The sequence below is a fragment of the Peromyscus maniculatus genome, chromosome 3 (genome assembly GCF_049852395.1).
Source record: "Peromyscus maniculatus bairdii isolate BWxNUB_F1_BW_parent chromosome 3, HU_Pman_BW_mat_3.1, whole genome shotgun sequence".
NCBI lineage: Eukaryota > Metazoa > Chordata > Mammalia > Rodentia > Cricetidae > Peromyscus > Peromyscus maniculatus.
The window spans coordinates 29,220,392-29,243,597 of NC_134854.1; the positions used below are offsets into that span (position 1 = coordinate 29,220,392).

Below are 23,206 nucleotides of genomic sequence, written 5' to 3' on the forward strand. Positions count from 1 at the left end.
GCCGAATATAAGCAAATGTCTGACACTTTGAGCTAACATTTAAAAATATGCATCAGTTTTGTAACCTCTGCAGTGCAGAAGATACAGCAATTCAACATGGAGACAGCCAAGAAAGTCTCTGCATTGTTTGGCTTTCTCATGCCAAGAAATAATATGAAATTCTCATTTCCGTAATTTTTAGATCACCCATATAGTCTTCACAAGCAGAAAAATGTATGAAATGATTGATAGAGAAGAGTGCAACTCACAGTAAAATCTAAAATTCTGTAAGGATAAGCTGAAAGCATTGCCTTGTGGGGTGTTTTAATTAATATCCATATGGATTATAAAAAGAAGGTTGAATTAATATGGCTGATTAGAAGATATTGTAATGATTAGAGCAAAGGCAGTGTATAGCTGTGGACACTGCTGTAGCTGGAGATCCTCTTCAGCCTCAGTAGGTTTCAGTTAAAATTTAATGAAGACCTACTAAGTGCCCAGCCTTACGGACACTTTTAGAGTTGTTACTGAGCAAAATTTATTCTGAGCAAAATTGTGATATAGATTGGAGAAACCTCTTACACCTTATAATATGTACATACCTTAGACACTCATGGGGTTCATGGCATGTTCTTCTGACACCAAGTGTGGTGCTCACCTACTTAATCATGTTTCTTTTTTGAATGTATTGTTTGGCAAGAGTGAGAGAAAATAGAACTACAGTACAATGTATTTCCTCATAGATTAAAGTTTGACTAGTGAAAAATATGTCTTTCTAAGTAGAGTTTCACAGTTACCACAATCAATAGAGATGCCTGAAATAAAACTTTTACGTTCTAAGACTTGAATTAGTTCTAGCTATTCTTCCCAGAAAGCTGAAGAAAAGAAGCAAGAAAGCTCTAATTTGTAGAGAAATTGCTTCCTGCTGTCGAAACGAAGGTCCCCAGTCTTTCCCAAGCCCATGCTGGTACTGCCCTCAACTCTCAAGGTTGAGGTCAGAGTGAAGACGATGCTCTGCACAGCTGGCACAATACCTTGAGAGAAGACTAGTGTGCATTTGCATCTTGAGTTTGGATTGGCGAATCACCCCCCCACCCCCCCACCCCCCACCCCCACCCCCCACCCCCGCCAGGGCTTCTCAGCCAAATGCACCCTTCATCTTGTTTGCACCAGAGTTGTGCAGGCTGTACTGGGCAGAGATGATTTTGTCATTACTTTTGGATGAGCCTAACATAGCTTCTGAATGAATTCTTTGTTCCCAAGTCCCTAGGACACAATGGGTATTCATCAACAATGACTTGTTTCTTTCCAGAGTGTCAAAAACAATTGAGATAAGCAATGTTTAGAATCTGATCTGCACTTCTCACACATAAGTGATTTTGAGCTGTCTTTTTAAAAGGGGTGTCAATTGCTTAACTGATTCATTGTACAGGTTAAAAGTAACTGTACAAAAGTCAAGATAATATGTACCACCCATACTGTACACATCAAATCCTTTCTATATTTGATTACTAATTTTTTTCTTTAAATCATCCTCTTGCCATCATTTCAAACTCTGCCTTTTCCTAACATGATTTTCTGTACTCTATTTGTATTTATTCTGACCCCTAAACCCACTTCATTTTCTACATTCCTGTGAACGTCATATTACTATTTTAAATAAATGAGTGCATGATCCTCTACCTTCTCTAAGCACTTAAACGATTTCTCATGCTTTCAGTATAAAGCACATACATTGCTGCCCACTATTCTGTGTTCCAGCCTTTGTTTTTCTTCTTATACGTGACATATGATCCTGCCCATCTGTTCCTTTGCATACTACTTCATTTCTTCCCCTTTTTATGGAGTTAAAGCTTACATATTCAGTTGTAACTAGTATGTGTGTATGTGTGTGTGCATGTGTGTGTGTGTGCGTGTGTGTGTGTGTGTAATACACATGCATGTTCATGTATCCGTGCAGAGGCCAGAGGTCAACACTGCATGCCTTTCTCATTTGCTTTCCACTTTATAATGAGGCAGGGTGTCTTGCTGAAGCAGAAGTCCACTGATTCAGCTAGATGAACCTTCCAAGAGCTTCAGGGATTTGCCTTTCCTTCAAAGCTCTGGGATTACACATGTATGCTTCTGTGTCCAGCTTTTTATATGGGTGCTGAGGACTTGAGCACAGATGCTCATGGTTGCCATGCAAGCAGTTTACTGAGTAAGACACCTCCCAAGTCTCTAGCTCTTATTTTTTCATGGAAGCCCATTTTCTGTGGCATTAAACTCTCCTAGTATTGCACATCTCCTTTTTTGACATGTATTATAGTTGTAACTGTACATTCTTTGAGATATTTGATGAATCACTATCTTTCCCTCTAGGTAAAAAGCTTTAAATAGTCCAAGTGTTATATTGCTTACCATTATTCTAAAGTTAAGACACTACAAACAACTTCTTAGAAAAATCTTTTGATCTTACTTTAACTTTTCATGTGGTCCCAATACTATTTGTTCAATCTTATCTTCAGGGAACCATACCACATATAATTCAGTCAAATTTAAGAAAGATTTATGTACTTTCCTTTGATCTGTATGTTCCTGTTTAGTTGCCAACCTTTGAAAAACTACTCAAAGGAGAAACAGTTGCCCCTACTTCTTCAAATCTGACTTTCTCCTCAGGTTTCCAGTTTTTCTATGACCCTACTCTATGTAGCTTCTAGTGACTTTCATGATGATGAACACCTTGATCCCATCAAGTTTTGGAATGAAGATATTAAAGACATTGCTTTGATCCCATCAAATTTCTTACCTAATTTGTTTTTCCATCAACCTCAGTAAAGTTTATTATTGTCTTTTTCTGGAAATGTTCTTTTCTTTGTTTTCATGATACCATGTTATTTAGGTTTGCCAGTTACCTCACTGATGACTACTCATTAATGTTTAATGAGTACCTGCCAAATGCCATACCCTATCATTGATATATAGATTTGATCTGAGTAAAATTGTGGGACACATAATATATTAAGATTGAAACATTAGTTATCTATATCATCTTTTAAAAATTATATGAGGCCTTGGTCTCAGGTCCTCTGTATTTCCTTATTTATATTTCTATCCCCAAATTATCTTGTTCATAAAATGGTCTGGTACTAGAAAATAATTGGCCTACCAGTAAATTTGAAATTACCAGTTAAAGGTTATTGATAACTAACAAATAAAAATTTCCCCACATCTATTATTATATTAGATATAGTTCTTTCTGCTGGCTCATTGGCCTATTACACCTTATGTAAGAATTGCAATAGACAGTACATCAGTTTCTAGCTGATGGTGATTTTTAGCTTCATTTGACTTATTAGTTGGCTTCATGTTTTTGATGCCATTTGAAAAAATACATCTTGCAATTTTCTAAAAAAAAAAAACATTGATAGGCAAACTGGTTTTATTTAATCATGAAAAACTTGACAGATCCCTTCCATGTTTTCCAGTACTATTTGAATACATTTTTTAAAAAGTCATCTCAAAATACTTTATTTTCATAATGATGCATTTTGTTTTCTAGCCTCAAGGATAGAACAGGGAAAACTTAGTTCTGGGTCTAGATGTCTGTGGTATCTTCTGAATTTTAAAGCACTGAGCTTATAAATACCAAGTGAGCTTTACACATATCTTATTTCCTATTTTCAAGCAGACCATGAACTTGAGGTCACATTTAATATTACCAGCACAGACGACAAGTCTGACACACAAATGTGAGTAAACATTTCTGGAAGAACAGGTAGAAGTGGCAAAGTACACATGTTAATCAGAACTTAACATGTGATAAGCTATTAATGACTCCATTCCCAGTGTCCTCTTTCTGGTTACCCTCTGTCAGTAGGGTGGAATACTTAGGCCTTCCTCCATTCATGACTCAGGGAATTCCAAAGTCCATTCCTATGTAGCTGTCTCCCATTTTTGCCTGCAATAGTAAATAAAGGACTGTGGTGGCATTGACACTTATTTTCTAATTGAGAATGTATGCAGTGTTTTTCCCAAGACAGGGTTTCTTAACAGCCTTGCCTGTCCTGGGTCTCGCTCAGTAGACCAGGTTGGCCTCAAACTCATAGAGATCTGCCTGGCTCTGCCTCCTGAGTGCTGGGATTAAAGGTGTGGGCCACCACTGCTCAGCTATGCGTGGTTTTAACATTGCAAATAAAAGCCTATGATGGAAAGGATTTTATTGCTGTTCTTGTATCATTCTATCCTGTTTAGAATAATGTCAAGCTTGACATATGCACTCAGTCTATGCCCGTGGAATGGGAGAAAAACAGAACACATGAAAAGTGAAACATACTATAGAATTAGCAAGGTAAGGCCAATATTAACTATTATTAACAATGTTAATTAAATTGTATGAAATATTAACTGAAGTAGCTTGGCCACACATGGATGGCAATGCCGTATTCAGTTAAGTCAGAATTCTATGCTTTTTACTTTTGCTATAAATATTAATAAGTAGCAATGTTGAAATTTATCAGCAAATGATCATATTTGCTCTTTGGTGTAACTGCATAGCCCAATTAATGCTCAGAGATAGATAAAATTTATATTAATACTTTTATAATCAGATCAGTGAAGGTGTATGTGCCACAGCCTTGCATGTTTTCATCGATGAGAAAGTTTTGATTTTATTGTCAGGCTTCTGATGTCAATAAGGATCTTTGAGACTTTTTAAAACCAAATTATTGGCATAAAGTTTCTAAAAATTTCCTCTCCTCTTCCTTTTTGCCAAAAGAATATTTAATACCCTTTCCCTCTGTTTGTTTTGGGAACCGAGGCTCTCCAGTGAGCACATGCTGTGTCAAGCACTATCTAGATACTGACTGCACATTACAAACAAGCAGAAGTTCTCAGTCCATGGGAGATCCTCTCCTAGGATGCATGGAAAAGCAAAGTTCAGTTAAACTGCACAATTAATTCACGATCACTTCTGAACAGAGAGAAAAGGTTGCTTTAAGCTGTTCAGCTCTCCTCTTAGGGATGCAAGGTCAGTTTCAACAAAGGAAATTACTATTCTTTCAAAGTTGCCTCTCCTGATTTGTATTCCTGTAATTACCTCTCCAGAACCTCTTCCTTTTTGGCTTGTAAACTCAGCTTAGTAAATCAATTCAAGGCTTAGCTACCTGTAGATACACCTGTTGGGATAGATGGATGGGTGAGTGACCCAAGCAGGACAGATATCTTTCCTAGCCAATGACTTCATCCACACATCAATGTTGATCTTCTTTTACAAAAAAGAATCAGAAACTTTCCCCCCTCACCTAATATGGAAATAAAATTTTAAAAATTGCTTTAATTCTTTCATTTCCTCCCAGAAAATATGGAAGGTGTTTTCTGGAGTCAAACACAGTTTAAAAACAACCAACCAACCAAACAAACATTATTTTCATACAGTGGGCAATTATTGAAACTCAAAAGAAAAAAAAAGTAAAGAAATAAGGCATTAAAATTGGTTCTTTTAGGTAATCTAACTCCTAAGCTACTGAAACTAGACTTCTGAAATCAAACTAAAAACATAGGCAGTTAAATATGTTCTCAATAACACCAGCAAACTGGTCAAATTTTGACTAAACTACTAATTTTTTAAGTTCAGAATAATAGGTTTTTAGTTGGTATTCATTTTCAATCAAGGAATAAAATCGTTATTCCTTGCCATTTCACATTTTAGCGCTGAGATGCTTCCACAGAGGAGGTATGGCTTTCACAGAGGAAGTGTGGCTTTCACAGAGGAGGTGTGGCTTTCACAGAGGAGGTGTGGCTTTCACAGAGGAGGTGTGGCTTTCACAGAGGAGGCATGTAGAGGAGGTCAAGTTCCCAAGTTCTGGCTCCACGTGTTAGGTCTCTATCAGAGCTGTGCCTCTCGTGTGTAGCTTGTGCTATTATTTAGTTTCTGCCTCTGTGAAATGGACATAACGATGATAACATCTACACTTGGGGGGGGCAGATTGTGAGGATTAAGAGGGTCTGACTAGTTAAAAGAACAGTGCCTAGAAAAGTGCACACTCCAAGCACCTGATAAAAGTTATTGTTGATGATATCCTTCTCACAGTCCTAAGAACACTGCATAAAATGTGCATGTGAAGAGACTCAGTTTGCAGAGTTGGCACTGAGGGGCATTATTTGCTGGCATTGGTAAGAATTAGTGTTGTGAAATGTGATTATTTATGAATCCATTTCTATGAAAATATATGAAATGTACTGTTGGCCTTAAAAAAATCTAAGGAGGAGGAAATATGACTAGAACCAGACGAATTTTTTTGGAAAGTTTACTCATCTTCTTAGTTTTTATGATTATTTTTCTCTATGACCCATTATTCACACCTCAGTGCTTAGCGTGAAGTGAACAGATAGAATGCTTGCAGAGTGGAAGTTAAAGACTGAAGAAACATCTGACTATTACTAGTAACCTGAATAGTTAGACAGCAATTAAAAATTAAATTTATATTTAACAATCATTTTTTTCCTGTATAACAGCTACTGATTCAGATTTGGGATGCTGAATTCTATCTTTTTTATTGACAAAGTTTACTTACAGGAATTGCATAGGAAATGCATAATATCAAAATTCAATAGCACAATTTTAAAGATGAGTAAAATGAGCCCCAGAATGATTTAATTAACCATTACTCTGTTTATTCAGTAAATATGTATTGATCTTCTGCTATGTACTACCTGCTCTTCTGAGTAGTAGAGATGGAGCTGTGAATAAGCTGTCCAACTACAGTGGTGAGATCAACAATTATAGTTGATTGTGAAGAAAAAGGCCAGGAAGAGGTAACCTGCGATAGGTGGTCAGAATGAGTAGAGAACTTAGTAGAGCCTGAAGGAGGGAGGCGTGGGAGAGTCAGTACACTGGGAGGTTACAAGGCTGTGGGGAGGCAAGTAGTTTGAGTGCAACAAGAAGGGTGAGAGGAAAAGGCCAGACATCAAGAAGGACATGTCCATAATGTTGTGAATATCTCAAGAACAATGAAAAATCTCTGGAAAGTTTTAAGCAGGAAACGACATCTATATTTGCATTTTTAGAAGGTTTGGTTTATTTTGTTTACTTTTTTTTTCTTTGCTACAGTCAGGCAGTTGATGACAAGTCTCATAAGCCTGTAAGTGGCTCTTTCCTGGGGAAAGACAATGGTGACTATCTATGGGTAAATGTTATCAGGTTATGGTTTTACAGAACATACTGGCTTTATTTCTGTCTTGTTTTCAGAGGCTTGAAATTGTCGAGTTTCTTCTGCCTTGTGAGACAGGGTCTCCTAAGTAGCTCAGGCTGGCTTCTAATTCACAATCCTACCTCTGAGTTGAAGTGCTGGCATTATTCCTGTGTGCTACTACCATGGGCCCTCATCTTACACACATATTTCTTTGACACAGTTCCTGAAAAAAAATGGCCTTTTAAAAATTTTCTCCCTTTTTCTTTATTAAACAAGGGACTTGATATAGCATGCTCTTTTCTGTTGTTGAAAAGGAACATGATTAGCTTAATTGTTTTGGCTGGTGTTTCTCACCCAACAGCTAATTCCTACCTATGAGGCACTATTCATCTTTATGTCTATTAGATTCATTTCGTGTTTCCTATTCCCATTGCCACTGCCCTAGTTTGGACCATCATTACCTCTCACCTGGAGTATTGCCATAACCTGCCAGCTCATCTCCCTGCCTCCCAAACCTTTATTTCCGCATATTTATCTTCATAGTATGCTTTCAGATTTCGTTGCTCAAGTGCCGCTAGATGTTTCTCTCTGCCTACAGGAGAAATCTTACCCATTATTCCATTTTCTGTGAGAGTTTTACCTTCTACACTGTCCCTTCACACACCCTAACCCTTAGCTAAGCCAACTCATACAAGGAAATCCCAGGCTTTTGCCACCTTTACATAGGCTCACAATGATGGTCTCCTCTTCTTGAGATCTGAACAAATTTTCAGGGTCTAGGATATACAAACAAACTTTGTATGATGACTTCCACAGTTATGTTAAAAAGAAATAGCATGACCCTCTTGCCATCATAGCATAGATCCTAAACTTTCCTATTACCATAGTTACATTTGCATATATTGCTACTCTCCTGTGAGGTTTTATGTTCCTTGGACATACACAGTGATGTGCTCTTCTCTCTGACCTCAATACATCATCTAATGCCTGGAAAGTAGCAGACACTTAAAGATTTATTTCATTGGATTGATGTCACTTTTTCATGACATTTTAAAATATTTATATGATGTTATTTTGTTTGAGATGCAAAATGCCTTCAGGAAAATAGTATAATTTGTGGATTGAAATTAAAAATGTAACAATTCTTATTTTTAAAGTACATTGTATGAAGGGCAGAAATTACATTAATAATTTAGCATGGAATGTGCCTACTGATTAAATTTAAAAATTAAAACAAAATTTATCCATTCATGAAAAATTTATAAAATATTACGGTGTGTTCCATTTATTATTATAGATTTACTTATAAAAAGGTTACGAGATATCTTCTGATCAGGAAGATAAATTTATCTTAAGTTTCTAGTCTCTGACTTGTATAAACCTTGACAGAGCAATCTCTATATAAAACCTCTTTAGAAGTTATAAACAGTTATAGTTTTACATAAATATTTTAAAGGTTTATTTATTTTATATGGATGAGTGTTTTTCTTGCTTTTATGTATATGTGTGCCTAGTACCTTAGAGGTCAGAAGAGGACATCAGATCCCCCAGGACCTGGAGTTACAGATGTTTGTAAGTCACTACATGGGTGCTGGGAAACAAACTCTGGTCCTTTGTAAGAGCAATAAGTGCTCAGCCACAGAGTCATCTATCTAGTCCTCATTTCTTATTTTCTTAAAGAAGTTAAAAAGAACTTTTAGGGTAGGGTAGTGGGTGGTGAGCCCTGGAAAGAAGAAGAATGGATGGATACCATTGATGCATAATGTATGTATGGCTATGTGAAACTATCACACTGAATCCTCTAATTTGTATAATAAATGTGTTAATAAAAATTATAATGATGTATTTTTATAATAAGCTTAAAATCTTTTCACTCTATAAAGTATGATACTAAACACATATGGTCAACAAGCATTTGCTGCAAAACCAGTACTCATCCTGGTCTGCATGGCCAAGTAGTAAGTGGTAAATATCCAAGAAAGTAGGTGTAATATATCTCATTGTGTCCTAAAGAAGGCAGCATTGGGAAATGCTTCTGGGGGTCAAAGCGCACAGGAGCTGTAACAGTTGCTAATGCCATCTCAAGTGTGGGAAGTATGGAGGGGCAAGAAGCACCAGCTGCTCCAGCTGCTCCAGCTGCTCCAGCTGCTCCAGCTGCTCCAGCAAGGGTAGGGAAGGAAGGCATACTGACACGTTGCTGAGGTCCTCAAGCTTAAGAGTTTTCCCCAAACAGTATGTGAGTATTTCCTGTGGATTGAATATCAGTCATAGGTGAAAGGTACACAGGGCAGGAGGAATGCCTAGATGGACAATAGGGCACCAAGAATGAGAACGGTATAATGTGGACCACTGAAGGACCAAGAGCTGAGGAGGTATGGGTCAACAAAAGAAAACTGTGCAGGGAGACTTAGGTGCTGAAGCCTTAGCAATGGCAAAGGAATTCCTATCAGCATGTGTGCTCACTCCCTCCCTCCCCTTAAAAAATATATGGTCACAGAATGTGTTACAACTGCCAGGTAAGAACTTTGTCCTCATACCCTCGTACCCATGCTACCGTCCATCCCTAACTTTGCAGATGTCAGGACTGGAGTCAGAAACACCAGCAAGGAAGCATGGATGATAACCCCTGGGAGCATGCTAAATTTCTTTTCCAGATGTTAATTCAAAATAGGCTCCTGCTGTCATGGAGAAAATACTTACCTGTAATGTTCAAAGTTTCAATCATTATATTGGTCTAGGCATAGTAATTTTTTAAATGAAGATTGTTTAGGAGTTAAGGTTTCTCATTTTTTTATTACACAAGCATATTTTACAGAATAAATTTTAAATAAGAAAAAATGAAAATAAACTTAGTTTATTATTCTACCTGTATTCTATGCTTGCCAAAATGTGATTTACTATTCAGGCCTGTGTAAGTAAGACTGCAAGGATGTTTTGGATAAAACTTTGATAAGACAGATGAACATATCATAGACTTTGATGACTGTGAAATTAGATTTAAATATAGGTTTGTTGAAAGGAGGAAGAAAATACATCCAAAATGAAGTTGTGACTACACCAATGTAGAAGGCCTATCTTGAGTGAAAACAGAAAACAGATGTTGGGATGGAGGAAGACAGCAGGAAGTTATTTTTAAGTGATAACTTTCCATTTACTTCTTTGAAAACCTAGGAATGGAATTGAAAAGCCAGCTATTTACCAGTATTATCCCTTGGGAGGGTGCCTCTGTGGATTGAACCTGGGGCCTCACACACGCTAGGTAAGGATTCTGTATCATTAAGTGTGGTATTTTGAATGAAAATGGCCCCCAAAGGTTCATAGGGAGTGGCACTCTTAGGAGGTGTGACCTCACTGGAGGAAATGTGTCACTGGGGGTTGGCTCTGAGGTTTCAGAAGTTCAAGCCAGGCCCAGTGTCACTCTCTCTTCCTACTGCCTGCAGATCCAGATGTAGGACTCTCAGCTGCCTCTCCAGCACCATGTCTGTGTGCATGCCACCATGCTTCCTTTCCTTGATGATAGACTAATTCTATCTGAAACTAATTCCCAATGAAATGTTTTTCCTTTATATGAGTTGCTGTGGTCAGGGCATCTCTGCACAGCAACAGAAGCCCTAGCAGAGACACTAAGCTCCACCGTTAGCACATTTCTTTATATTTTGAGACAAAGTTTTGCTTAGTTGTTTAACTGGCCTTAAACTGACTTTGTAGTCCCACTAATGCTGAACTTTCATTTCTTCCTTCTCAGCTTCCTGAGTATAGCTAGGATTACAGGCCAGGATCACCAGGCACAAATCTTTTTGGTTATTTTATTTTAATACCCCATCATGTTTAGGATCTGAATCTCAGTATCTCATGTGTACAGTTATCTCTGGATGGTAACTAAAAATCTGATAAGTAAGTAAAGAAAAGAGGAGAGAATCGGAGAAGCTAAAATGCTGAAGAAAGGCTGGAAGAAGAAGGATGTTAACTGGGCTAGGTTTGGGCAGAGGTACAAATGAAGATACACACAGTCATGAAGAAGTAACCAACAGAGAGCCACACAGAAGTGAATGATATTGGCAACTCCCAGATTTTAAACTACTTCTTTGAGACCTGGAATCTGTAACTATGAGGGACAGAAAAGGTTTGTGATGGTGATGGCTTTTGGGTTTAGATATATAAAGCCTGACGATGTGTAGGGAGCCTCCTGTAGAAACACCTTCACTGGGTGGCCCTGTAACCAACGAAAGCAGCCTCTGCCAGAGCTACAATGTGACTTTCAACAGTGAACACTGTGATGTCAGAGATTCTTGCACATTAAGAATGTTTGAAAGTATTGGGGTCTAGGTTTAATGTTGCTCTCTTTATGAAATTTAGTGAAGGCAAAGTTGTGAAGACTCCCTGGGAACTGAACCTGGTAGCCCAGCCTGAGGCCCTGCACCCTCTGCTGCCCATCCATCATTCTCTCCTCAGCATTTTCCCATGTGGTTCTGAGCACTGCTTAGGAAACTGTTTCAGTGAGGTCTGCCAACCTCAACTAAGCAACCATTCACTTGAATGCAGTAGAAGCTGAGTAGAGACTGTAAGTTGCCAAATGAGGTTCTCCCTGCCGCCACTGCCCTGCAAATCTGGAGGGGGTAGAGAACTGGGACAAAACAATGCTTTCCTTTAGATTACAAAAATATGGCTATAAAGACAACGTCAGTGTGAAGAGGATAGAGACAAATCAGATTTCTGATCTTCAAAAAAGTAATGTTTTCACTAATGCATTATTTAAAATGTCAGTAATTTTTGTTTCTAATAATTCAATATCATAGTAAAAATGCAGAGTAAAGAAAGGAAGGGATTTTCTAATGTGAAGCCTATAGAAAAGATGATGCCTTGTAAATATTTATGTATTTTATATAAATTTACTCCAGGTAACAGAATAAATTCCTTTGCAGTGAAAATATGAGATTTCTAGAGAGTCAGTCTGCTCATATAACTCATAGAAACTGCTCTATTAGTTGAGCTTAATTAATAGAAAAATTGGCTTATGGAATTTAGACAACTGGTTAATCCAATTATACTAGAATGATGTGGTAAATAATTTGGTACAAGCAGTTCACATAATGTTCTCTGTAGGACCATCATTCCACGCTAAATCGATATGTACTGAATATTTGAGTACCTCCAGAATTCACATGCTAAATAGTTAACCTTCAGTGTGATAGTGTCTACAGATGAGGTCCTTGGGGAGATGTATTTGAATGAGGTCCGTATTGTGCCAGGAATCTCATGGCAGGCTAGTATCCCAGTAAGTAGAGTTTCTGTTTCCCCCTCTCATGTGTGGACACAGCAAAATAGCATCATATTGAGAAGTAGGTGCATAACAAATCTGCTGGTAACTTCACCTTGGAGACCTTAGTGTCTGGATTGGTTTGCTACTATAGTATTTTATTATAGTGTCCTGAGCAGACTAATTGAGGAATGTTTCTCAAACTTGAATTTTTCTTACAAATAATCTGAATTATAGTCAATATGTAGATTCTTTAATCCAAGTTTTAACTGTATTTGTTTCCCCTAAGCTGGGCTGTATCTAGCCAGTCATCTTCATTTTAAAGTGATTCTGATGTTGGCTTTTGTGGGCACTTTGCTAAGTGCTGTTTGTAGAAGAGGTAGCAGGTGATTGCCTTGTGGAACAGGACAGAGACTGGAGCTGACATTCTGTCTCTTTTTCCTGAAACATTCCCATATTGGTGAAACTATTAAGGCCACTCCACGTAGTTAAAAGGGAGGTTTATTTTGTGGGGTAGATTACAAGTGAAGGGATAGGTAACAGGGTCTAGGCAAGGTGTGGCGCAGTCCGGTGGTGTTCTCTGGAGAACTCTGCTCAGTCTACCTTCAGCGTCCAGGGTTCAGGAATCAAGAGAGCTGGCCCATCCAGATCTTGGGTCTTCAGGGTCCTCTCTCGGCCCCTCCTTGTAGGTGTGACAGTTACCGAAGCCTCAGTGGGGGTTGGAACTTCCAGGTCAAAGCTGGAAGGCTACCCACTACATTCCCACTTCTTCCATCTGAGGCACCACGTTTCTGTTCCTTGTCACACAGCGAGGTGAGGTCATAGCTTAAAATCTTAGAGGAAACATGGGGAGGATGAGTGCTGTTTAGCACTTAATCTTTTCCTTGGAAAAGCTTCATTTCTTCAATTGATGGTTTACCTCATCCCAACTTAGTAAATTCTGGGCATTTATGAAGCCAGATCCACAGGATGCCTTATCTTCTACAGAACAGTGATGAAGGTAAAACTCCAAATTCCTTAAAGATCCCTACCAAACTGCATGAAGTTAGTTTTCTGAAAAAATGACCCAATGATTCAGTTTTTTTGAGACTATGTACACTAGAAGGATTTAAAGATGTTTTTGTACTTTTTGAATGAGATACTTTAGCTTAAGATTTTGAGAGCTTCATCAACCAAGGCAGATGTCAGAAGACACAGTTTGAGAAAGTAGAGCTTTAAATATTTTTCCAAAGGGCAGGCAGGCATTGGTCATTACACAAATGTCTCTTAAGTCTCACACTATGGCTTATCACCAGTTCTGAAGTGAGGTATGGACTGGCTATCACTATCCCCAAGCTTGACAGAAATCACTGGGATTAAGGAATCAGCAAATAGAGGGTCTTTGCTTTTTCAGAAAAAAAATGAGATGTTTCAAAATAGAAACAGTTAATTATATTCTTCAGATCTCATTTTCTCCTTGAGGCAGATACAAATTCCAACTGTTTCTGACCTTGTGCTGCCATCTCTCAAGTTGGCATGTATTTTGACATATTTTTGAAAGCAGTTTCCATTATGTTGTGTTCACTAACACATGGTGTATTGAAACTGCTAAGTAAAATACAAAATATTACTAATAATCTATCTGTTATGTATTATTAATAATCGAAGGAAACAGCTTCCACCAGATGGAGGGACAGATATGGAATATCCAAGATATCTAGGATATCTTCCTTTCTTCCTTTTTTCTTCCTCCTCCCTCCCTCCCTCCCTCCCTCCCTCCCTCCCTCCCTCCCTCCCTCCCTCCCTCCCTCCCTCCCTTCATCCCTCCCTCCCTCCATCCCTTCTCTCTCTCTCTCTCTCTCTCTCTCTCTCTCTCTCTCTTTCTTCCTTTGCTTAAGTTCACACAAATATCTTAGAGCAAATAGCAATCTGAGAAGAATCTGAGTGAAGCCTCGTGTTTCAGGTCTTCAGTGTTGTGACAACGGGTATATATCTATGCAGTTAAGACAACTGCGTTCTTGTTTGTGAGGAAGCACCAGATCAAAAAATCTGAGGTGGGATCTTGTACAGGGCATTCCTACAGTGAGCAGGCCACTTTGTTTCTCTTATTCTTAGTGTGTTATAAAGTGGGAATCTCTGTACCCTTCTAGCTGTAGGCTGCTGGGTACATTACAGATAAACACCCCAGTGCATAAAAACACTGAGACTTACTTAAAGATGAACTGTTACCATTCCAGCTGGAAATATTAACTTAAAGTTTTACTAGTCTACAGAACACCTTTCCCAGCTTGTTTACTTGGTGGAAAATAATTAGGTTGTAAGAGAAGAGATACAGGAACATTTTAGTCTTGATGGGCAGAAAGGCTGTTTACCTCTTGGTTCTTTCAGGGACTGTATTCTTGTCACTGTGTTTATTTTTTGCAGACTGTGATGTTCATTGAAATCAGGCTCCAGGAAATTTATTTCTTTCACATTTTTCAGAGCTGGTATTTATTTCTCAGCTTAACAAATCTATCATCTTCCTAGATAGTTGCAATTCTCTGATTTTCCTTAGACATATTTAATTATAAATAATGTTTCAGTTTATTTCTTCCACCATATTTCCTTGTTTTTAGGAAGGGTTTTGGTTAGGGATAGATGATGTCTTGGCCTGTAGGACCTTTTCCATGTCCCATTAATTGCTCTTTGTTTTTCTTCTTTTGGAAGCATGCCCTTTCATTTGAATCTCAAAAATGATTTGTAGACTAAAAGGAAGTGTGGCAAAGAAACAAACTGGGTGGGAATGTATTTTACAATATAGCTGACAAAGTTTATCCTGGAGTTAGAAATAAGTTTTGATTCTTGTTTAGTACTCACACTTGGGCAAGAAGTTGTATCTATAGAACCACCATTTCTTCTGTTAAAAGATGCTCACAGTATCTTCTTGACTCACTAAACTGTTATAACAATAAACCAGATGATCCTTATTATGCTATAGTAGAGTTCTTACCACAGGACAACTGGTCAGTAATGATCTATTACTAAGACAGGTCATTGGTTTGTCTTCCTACAGAATCTAGCACAGTATTTCTAGAGCATGTGTGTGTGTTGAGAGAGAGAGAGAGAGAGAGAGAGAGAGAGAGAGAGAGAGAGAGAGAGAGGAGAGAGAGAGAATGCATGTCTTGAATCCAAATTAATACATTAAGTAAAGGAAGCCAATTTTTCATTTGGTTGAACATTTTGATAATTTTACTTTTTTTTTCTGTGTACTTGTGTCTGTGTGAGTTTGTGTGCACATGCATGTGCTGGTATGACTTTATTTGTATGTGTATGTGTACACACATGTATACACATGTGGAGGTAAGAGATCGATGTCTGATGTCTTCCTTAAAAATTTTCAGCCTTATTTTTTGGAACAGTCTGTCGCTGAACACAGAGCTTATCCATTTGGCTACACTGACTTGCCAGCAAGTAGAGAGGATCCCCCAACTCTGCTTTCCCAGCTCTAGGGTTACAGGTGGATGCTGTCATGTCTGTTTTTTATGTGAGCACAGGACTGGAACTCAGGTCCTGTGCTTGAGTGGCAAGTGCTTTTATGGACCAAACATCTTTTTAGGCCCTTATTCTTTTCTAACTGAACATTTAAAATTTAATTTTTTGAGCAGTTTCAACTTTACATATGCTTGTGATGCTTTTGTGTATATTTTAGTACTTTTGTGGCCTGATTACATACTCTAAATCTTCTTTTGTTCTTAACAGGTGTGAAGTGAATACAACCAGGAAAGTCATCTATTAGCAAAGTGACCTTTTCATCAGTCACTTTGCTAATAGATGACTTTTCTGGTTGTATTCTTTCTCTTAAGTGAATTTTTCAAAAATACTCCATGTGCTATAAAACTCATTGCTGGTCTAGAAATTGTTATCTTATTTATTTGTTGTATGTACTGGTTGTAAGCTTTTGAAAACTGTGCATCTAGATTCTCAAAATTCCTCTATGTTTGGTGAGTATCTATGCTTTTGCAAGCAACTCTCCATTTGTAAAAAGAAAAAAAGCAATGATAATGAAAAGTACATTTCAGCAAGGAACTAAACATGAAAACTGTTCATGATTTCTGAGGAGCTACCATCTACATATGTGGCTTTGCTTTGAAACATGCTATCTTGGTGTAGACTTTGTATAGATTGTAGATGAACATTTTCTTAGTGTATTTGTGTACTTAAAGTACAGTGTGTAATTTTCCAGTTCTATAACAGGACTGCTGATCTGATAAGAAAACCAAGTCTATGTAGAGCGTCACTTCTTAGAATGCCTTTCTGGTTCCAGGGTGAAATCACAAATATATTAATGGCCTACTTTTCCTATACCAAGGAAATTGATTTTCCCTTTGTTTCTAAGGAAAATCATTTTGAGGGTACTCACCACTGTGTGATGAATGGCACTATAAAAACACTTTAGGATGTCGGAAGAGACAATACTGACTTAAAAATTGTTTGCTCCATGAAATCCAACTCAGTTCCCTTAAAAATAGAGTTCATTTTGTAATGGTCCTTTTCCCTATCGTTTCCTTGGTCTGCACGGATGTTTCTGTGTGCAGTCTAAAGTGCTTTTGGCTGCTGATTCACCTCACTCGGAAGCAGCCACTGTCTGGATTTGCCAAGTGTACCTTGGAAGGTACTTCCTAGTCATTTGCTCCTCTACTGTCTAGCAAAGCTTGCATTTCAATGCCAGGGACTGGGAGAGACAATTGAGTGGGAGGGTGAAGCTACCAAGATATTTGCTGGAGAATCTTAAAGAAGCCTACACAAGCTTGGAACCAGATTTTAAGTGAACAAAATAAAATCCTGTTTTTTTTCCCTTGTGGTTATTTCAGGCTTTTTATTTTTAAAGTAACCTTCACATATGGTTCCTCCATATAAGCCTAAATATAATTTATGTTGGTATATGCATGATGTGAGCTTACTCTTCATGATACAGAACACGGAATGATGTGTTCTTAATTCTGGCCTTTCAGTTTGTATCAAATGAAGGGACCACTGAAAATTCTAACAGAATTACTCTGCTGTGTTCACACTCAGCTAACTTACATACACTACAGCATTCTTAGCACATCCTATTAATTATGGAAATCACTTTCATTTCAATAGTGGAATTTACATGACAACAGCTTCTTGGGCTCATTGGAGCATCTGACCAGCATGTCACAAAACTCCCTTGTAGTGTTGTGGGTGGTGACAGGGCTCTGTTGACAACAAATTTGCAATGAAAATATCTCACAACTGTGCAACCACTCGGAACATTACTTAGAAGAGATCATCTGCATATTCACACAGGTCACGAGTGTCAGGAAAGATAATTTCCCTTCTCTTACGTTAATCAGATAAACTGTTAGGACACACAGCCACACACATGCCTGTAAATGGCCCAATACATACATAATATTGAGCAAAGAGGTGAATATAGAATTGGCACCATGTGTTCTCTTATGGAACCATGTATTTTACAAGTCCTGGATAAAAGTTGGATTATGACCTTAAATTACACAAGAGGAGGGAGTAGCCCAGAGGAGTAAATGATAAGGAGTTAGCAATAAGGTAAATCAAAATCCTGGAAGAATTAGGCCCAATATCACAAAATTCTTAACAGAGCAATATGAAACAGTGTTTCAAAAAAAAAATCTGGAAGAAATGATGAGCCATTTAAAATCACACTGGATTGATTAAAGCACTCCAAAATATAGTAATGCTGTAGGGACCTAACCTATGTTAGAGGCGGCAGGAGGAAGATGCCCTAATGGTTTGTGTGGTCTCCGTTTCTATGACTGTACTCATTTTGTGTTTTTAGTCTCAGTAAATAATCTTCTATCATTTTACACTGCTTCTTGAGAGCAATTTCAACAAATGCATCTAATGTAGAATTGGATACATTTAGCAGAATCTCAAAAGAAGTGGGAATGAACAATCAACTCAGCATAAAACAGAAAAGAGAGACAACTGTGTGTAAATATCAGCCCCCTTTCAGGAACTGGCTCTGGAGAAGACAAGTCTTAATCCTACAGTTCTGGCCATATCCCACCCTGTGAAAATGTAATTTGTCCACCTCTTTTATTCAAAGAAATTAGGTAATTTTTCTTTTCTTTTTTTAATTTTTTTTTTGTAATGTCTTCTTGGGATGATGTTGAGCACAGACAACAAGTTGAAATATTCCATGCCTAAGCCAACAGGCTACACCTTGACAACTATTAGCTAGAACCCTCAGAAGATCATAGCTCATTTTGGGACTTATGATTACAAGAATGCACACAAAGAAGAGATCACTTAACTTGAAATAAAGTTAGAGCTGAAAGAAGAAGAGACTATTCCCAGGGAAGTTGTAAGGTATTATTGCTGTGAATCGCACAGAACTGGAGAATCTTAGACTAACTGTGTTTCTGACTGATCACCTGTCATGAAGTAGAGAAGTGAAACAGGTGACCTTTTGATGCTCTGGATTTTTCATTCAACAGAGATATTAATTATAACATAGATTAAAAGATCACTAGTTTGGGGCTATCTTTGCATTTGTTCAGCTTACCAATTTTAATTGCAATGACATGAAATCAGAGAAGTGTTGTTGATGCTAGGCAATCTTGAAATAAGTAACAAGATTTATACTTTTCCCCATATATATATATATATATATATATATATATATATATTATCACTTTTAAAATATAGCCATCATACACAGATGAGTAAGTCACATAGTTTATTTATTATTTCTAAAATCTGCAGCCTACCCACACATTTTCTTAATCAATTGATGACATATAACTGAAAAATACTATGCACTTTAAATAGAGAAACAGATCTTTCCTTTGTGCACTGACAAAGATTTTTTTTATGAATTAAGTTTCACATTTTATTGGTAAGGATATAGCTTACAGAGGTAGATGTCCACACCATTTTGGGGGTGAGTGAGGTTGGACTTAACAGCATCAAGTTTTCTTGTCATATTGTTTTAGGCCCTATGAATGTAGATACAATTTTCTTTGTTTTATGTGTGCTAGAATACATCTCAAATTTTCTTCTTGGGTCATTTTGCATCATAAGCACTCCGAGTATCACTTAGCATATAAATCAAGAAAGCCCAGGGCAGCCTATTCAAAATATCTATGTACTCCTGATGGGCAATGAGAACCTAAAGATGTGGACAGCTCAAACCTACAGGTGTGAGGGATCTTCATAAATAGAAGACATTGGTACAACAATGTGGACAATGCAACTTTCAGACTGTGAAATTACACTGGGCTGTTTTTAGAAAAAAAGGCAAATAACAGTACAGAATCCTAATCAGTTTCTCCAATATCTTCGATAGGAATTGTTATCCACAGGCATCTAGTGAAATGGAAATCTGGATGTTTTGGGTAATGCTGATATCCAATACACTTATACACACAATAGCATTCAAGTAACAACCTCAAACTGTGAGCAGATAAACCAAAGCCAATTTAGAAACTGAGACAGGTAAATGAATATGTCCAAAGGGATGGTATCCCCAACCCCCATACCTCAACAAAGTAGTCAAATGAGCAGTTCTGGAGGCCAGGAGCACAAAGAAATTCAAGCAAAGAAACTCGAAGTAACCAACTGGTTGAGGGTCTTAACACACTAATCTCAACTCACAAAAAAATCTTAGCTTGCAATGTGCCAATGTGTGATTACACTGGGTATGTATAAATTCAGGGTATCGATAAATATATCTATTACTATTTGAACAAGAGTAGAACTATTATACAAGTAAATTAGTTGAATCTGTGACTATACATCTTGTGAAAGGTGGAGTTTTATTTGTTTTCAGAATTTGCAGTACTCTAAGATATTTTGAAAGGAGGTGTTCACTTCTTCAAACCATCTCATCTTTAAGAGACACTTGCATGTTGGTTACCTCTTTGAGGAACTAGAAGGAGATCTAAGTGAAATTCCTAAGAAAACAGCGTACTGGATATATCACCTAGTCTATTTTTGGACCGCGGATCTCCCGCCCTCTCCGAGTTATCTCACTGTCAGATAAGAAAATGGAACAGGATCAATGGGGAGATAGGCTTTGAGTCTGGCTCGTTTTTTTCCCCCTCAAGTAAAAAAGAGCAAAGGGCAGCGAGTTAGGGGTGATTTCCAAGCATGCTTGCGTGGGGGTGAACCCCTCTGTCTGCGGAGCTTATCCTGGCAGCGCCGGGGTCCTACTGACCGCTACCCACCTCGCCTGGCAACCTCCACACCCACATGGAACTACCAGCGTGTCAGCCGCTCATCACACGGTGGTTCCTGTGCACAAAGCCTTATAAACCCCCAAGCAAAGGAATCTTGAGCCCAGAGCAGAGCTGGATGGAGGCGGTTGGCAATTGAGACCTATCTCTCTAATTAGTCCCTGTACCTCTCGCTCCCTGATAGTAGATCCGTGCTCTGAAATTGGCCTCTTCCTGGAGGGACAGTAGCGCGCGCACACACAAACTCACTCTCACTCACACCCACATTGCTCCTGTGACCCACGTTTTCCACCCCCCGGCAGATATGTAGAGACTGGTCCATGCTCTGCCTCAACTTTCCCCGCTTTACCTGCCCCACGCGGTACCCGAGCTCCTGCGCCCTCGCTGGGCGCCCTCCAGAGGGACACGTCCCCCTCTGGGCTTCTTACCTCGCACCGTCCACTCCTGGCAGGAACTGGAGCTGACCGCGGTGGTAGAGGCGGTGAGCCTGCACCCAAGCTCCGGCTCATGGTTGGTCCTCTTCATCCGACACAAAAGAGGGAGCTTGCTGCCTTTGTCCTTTCTAAATCCAAGGGAGAACTTATTTTGCCCCTGAAATGGCCAACTTGTGCGCGAAGCTTCCTGTCACAGTGCCCCCTGCCCCCGCCCCCGCCCGGCTGCGCGCTGGACCACTGCCCGGTGGCCCAGCATCCAGGCCTCCGAGTCAAGGAGGAGTGGGAAAAGGGAGGGCTGGAGGAGAAGAGCGGGAGGAGGTTGGCAAGAAGGGGACCCAGTGGTCTTCGGCAGAAGGGAGGGGAGCTTCAGAGCCCAGTCGCCCTCCGCCTCTTTGCAGCCAAACCCACTTCCTAGGCTCGGAAGCAACTTTCCTTCACCTTGGCCAGGCTGAAACAGTCGCGTCTAATTGGGACTCAGGCAGAGAGACACGGACCTTCTAACATCCTCTCCTCATTCTTTTTCTCCTTTCCCTCCCCCTTTCTTCCCTCCGTTTATAGGGGTGTATCTGCAGAGTCTTCAGTGAGCTACTGTACCTAGACCCGAGGGTTACAATACGGAAAGCCTGGTTGGGTTGCTGGCTTCTCCGCTTCAAGGTTTGCAGCCCTTAGGCAATGCATGCAAAGGTCGGCGAATTTCGGAGCAGTGGCGTGAAGGGGCGTGGGGAGGTAGAGAGGGAGGTGGCTCCAACTTTGAAGCTCTGCTAGGGCTGATGGCACGCGGGTGGGCAGGAACCCACAGGCATTCCTAGTGAGAACTCTCCTGCGGTCCCTGTGTAAAGGGCTGGCCACACTTGGAGGAGACAGCGAAAGAGGGAGCAGTGTGAGCGAGTCAACCCGGGAGGCCAGTACGCAGCTCTGCCCCACACGCGGTTCAACTGCACATTGCGAGCCCCTGGGGAGGCTTGTGCAGCACAATCTCTGGGTCAGCAGGGAGGGAGACGCTCCTGTTTCCTAGCAACGCTCATCAATCTTCTCGGGATAGCTCCCTCTGAAGGAATTCGATTGGACAGCCCCTTGAGAGAAGCCACGCCCCTTCAAGAATGCTGGGCTGCTGCTTTTTCGCATTCTCCCAAATTTCTTAGGCGGAAAAAGATTCTAGGGAAGTGCTGAGATAATCTCTTCTTTCTGACCCTCGCTGGAGCCACCCCTATCCACTCCCACATTAATCTTTCTCTAGCCCTACTTCCTGGTTAGCAGGCTCTTCACACAACCTTTTCTTTCCTTTTAAAATTAAATAAATAAATACCTTAAAATCGGTGACGTAGGCACAAAGGAGAAAAAAGCTCACGGAAATAGCTTTAATAGGCTGCAAGCTACAGATAGCATCCTAAAGGAAAAAAAAAAAACCCAGGCTTCCATTCTTTGGTTAGAAACGCATTGTGTTTAATTTCAAAACTAAAATTTCATTAATTTTCCATCCTGATGTACTAACTTTGTATTAACCAAGGACTGAGTTATATGAAGCCAGACACAATTAAACAGAATGCCTTAAATGCTACATTATCCTTTGATATCTGACGCCAAGTTGTTTAGCAACTACTTTCTTTTGTAAGCCAGCCAGAACATTTAAACTACAGAAATACTTGAGCACTGGTTCTTTTAGAAGGATGCTGATATTTAAAGACACACATGCTTATATAGTTCATTGTGCATGCCACTAAATCTAAAATCTTAGATATATTAAAAAATAAAGTGCTATTATACAGTGAGATGTTTGAAGTGTCCATTCTAAGTGGCCTTTTATTTCTGAAATGCAGTAGAATTGGCAGAAAGAAAAGAAAATGACTTTTCCTTTGTGTTTCATTACAATTACTTAACATGTTCTATTCACCATAAAACTATTAGAACTTTGTGAGACAACTCTTAATGATTTCTGCTTAATAGACTCATGAACATCTAGGAGCAAGGGCATGAACAATGGAGAAGATAAAGATTTGCAATACTGTTAGGAAGCCGTACTGACAGATTTTGGTCCCTTTTAGAATGTTCCAGAAAGTATCACTACACATCTTAAGACCTTATCATAATCAGTTGAAATTAAGAGTAGAAGATATCTGATGTTTTCATCTCATCAGAAAAAGAAAGAAAGAAAGAAAGTTGTTG

The 23,206-nt window shown here is 39.1% G+C and overlaps 1 protein-coding gene across 1 annotated transcript in view; it reads right to left on the reverse strand.

Annotated features, from left to right (window-relative positions):
* The window catches only part of Grm3 (glutamate metabotropic receptor 3), a 218,560-nt gene extending 197,308 nt beyond the window's left edge, over positions 1-21,252 (reverse strand). Inside the window, exon 1 of the mRNA XM_042272706.2 lies at positions 21,038-21,252. The gene's annotated coding sequence lies outside the window, so the exon portion shown is untranslated. The remainder of the gene's footprint in view (positions 1-21,037) is intronic.
* Positions 21,253-23,206: the final 1,954 nt, after the last annotated feature.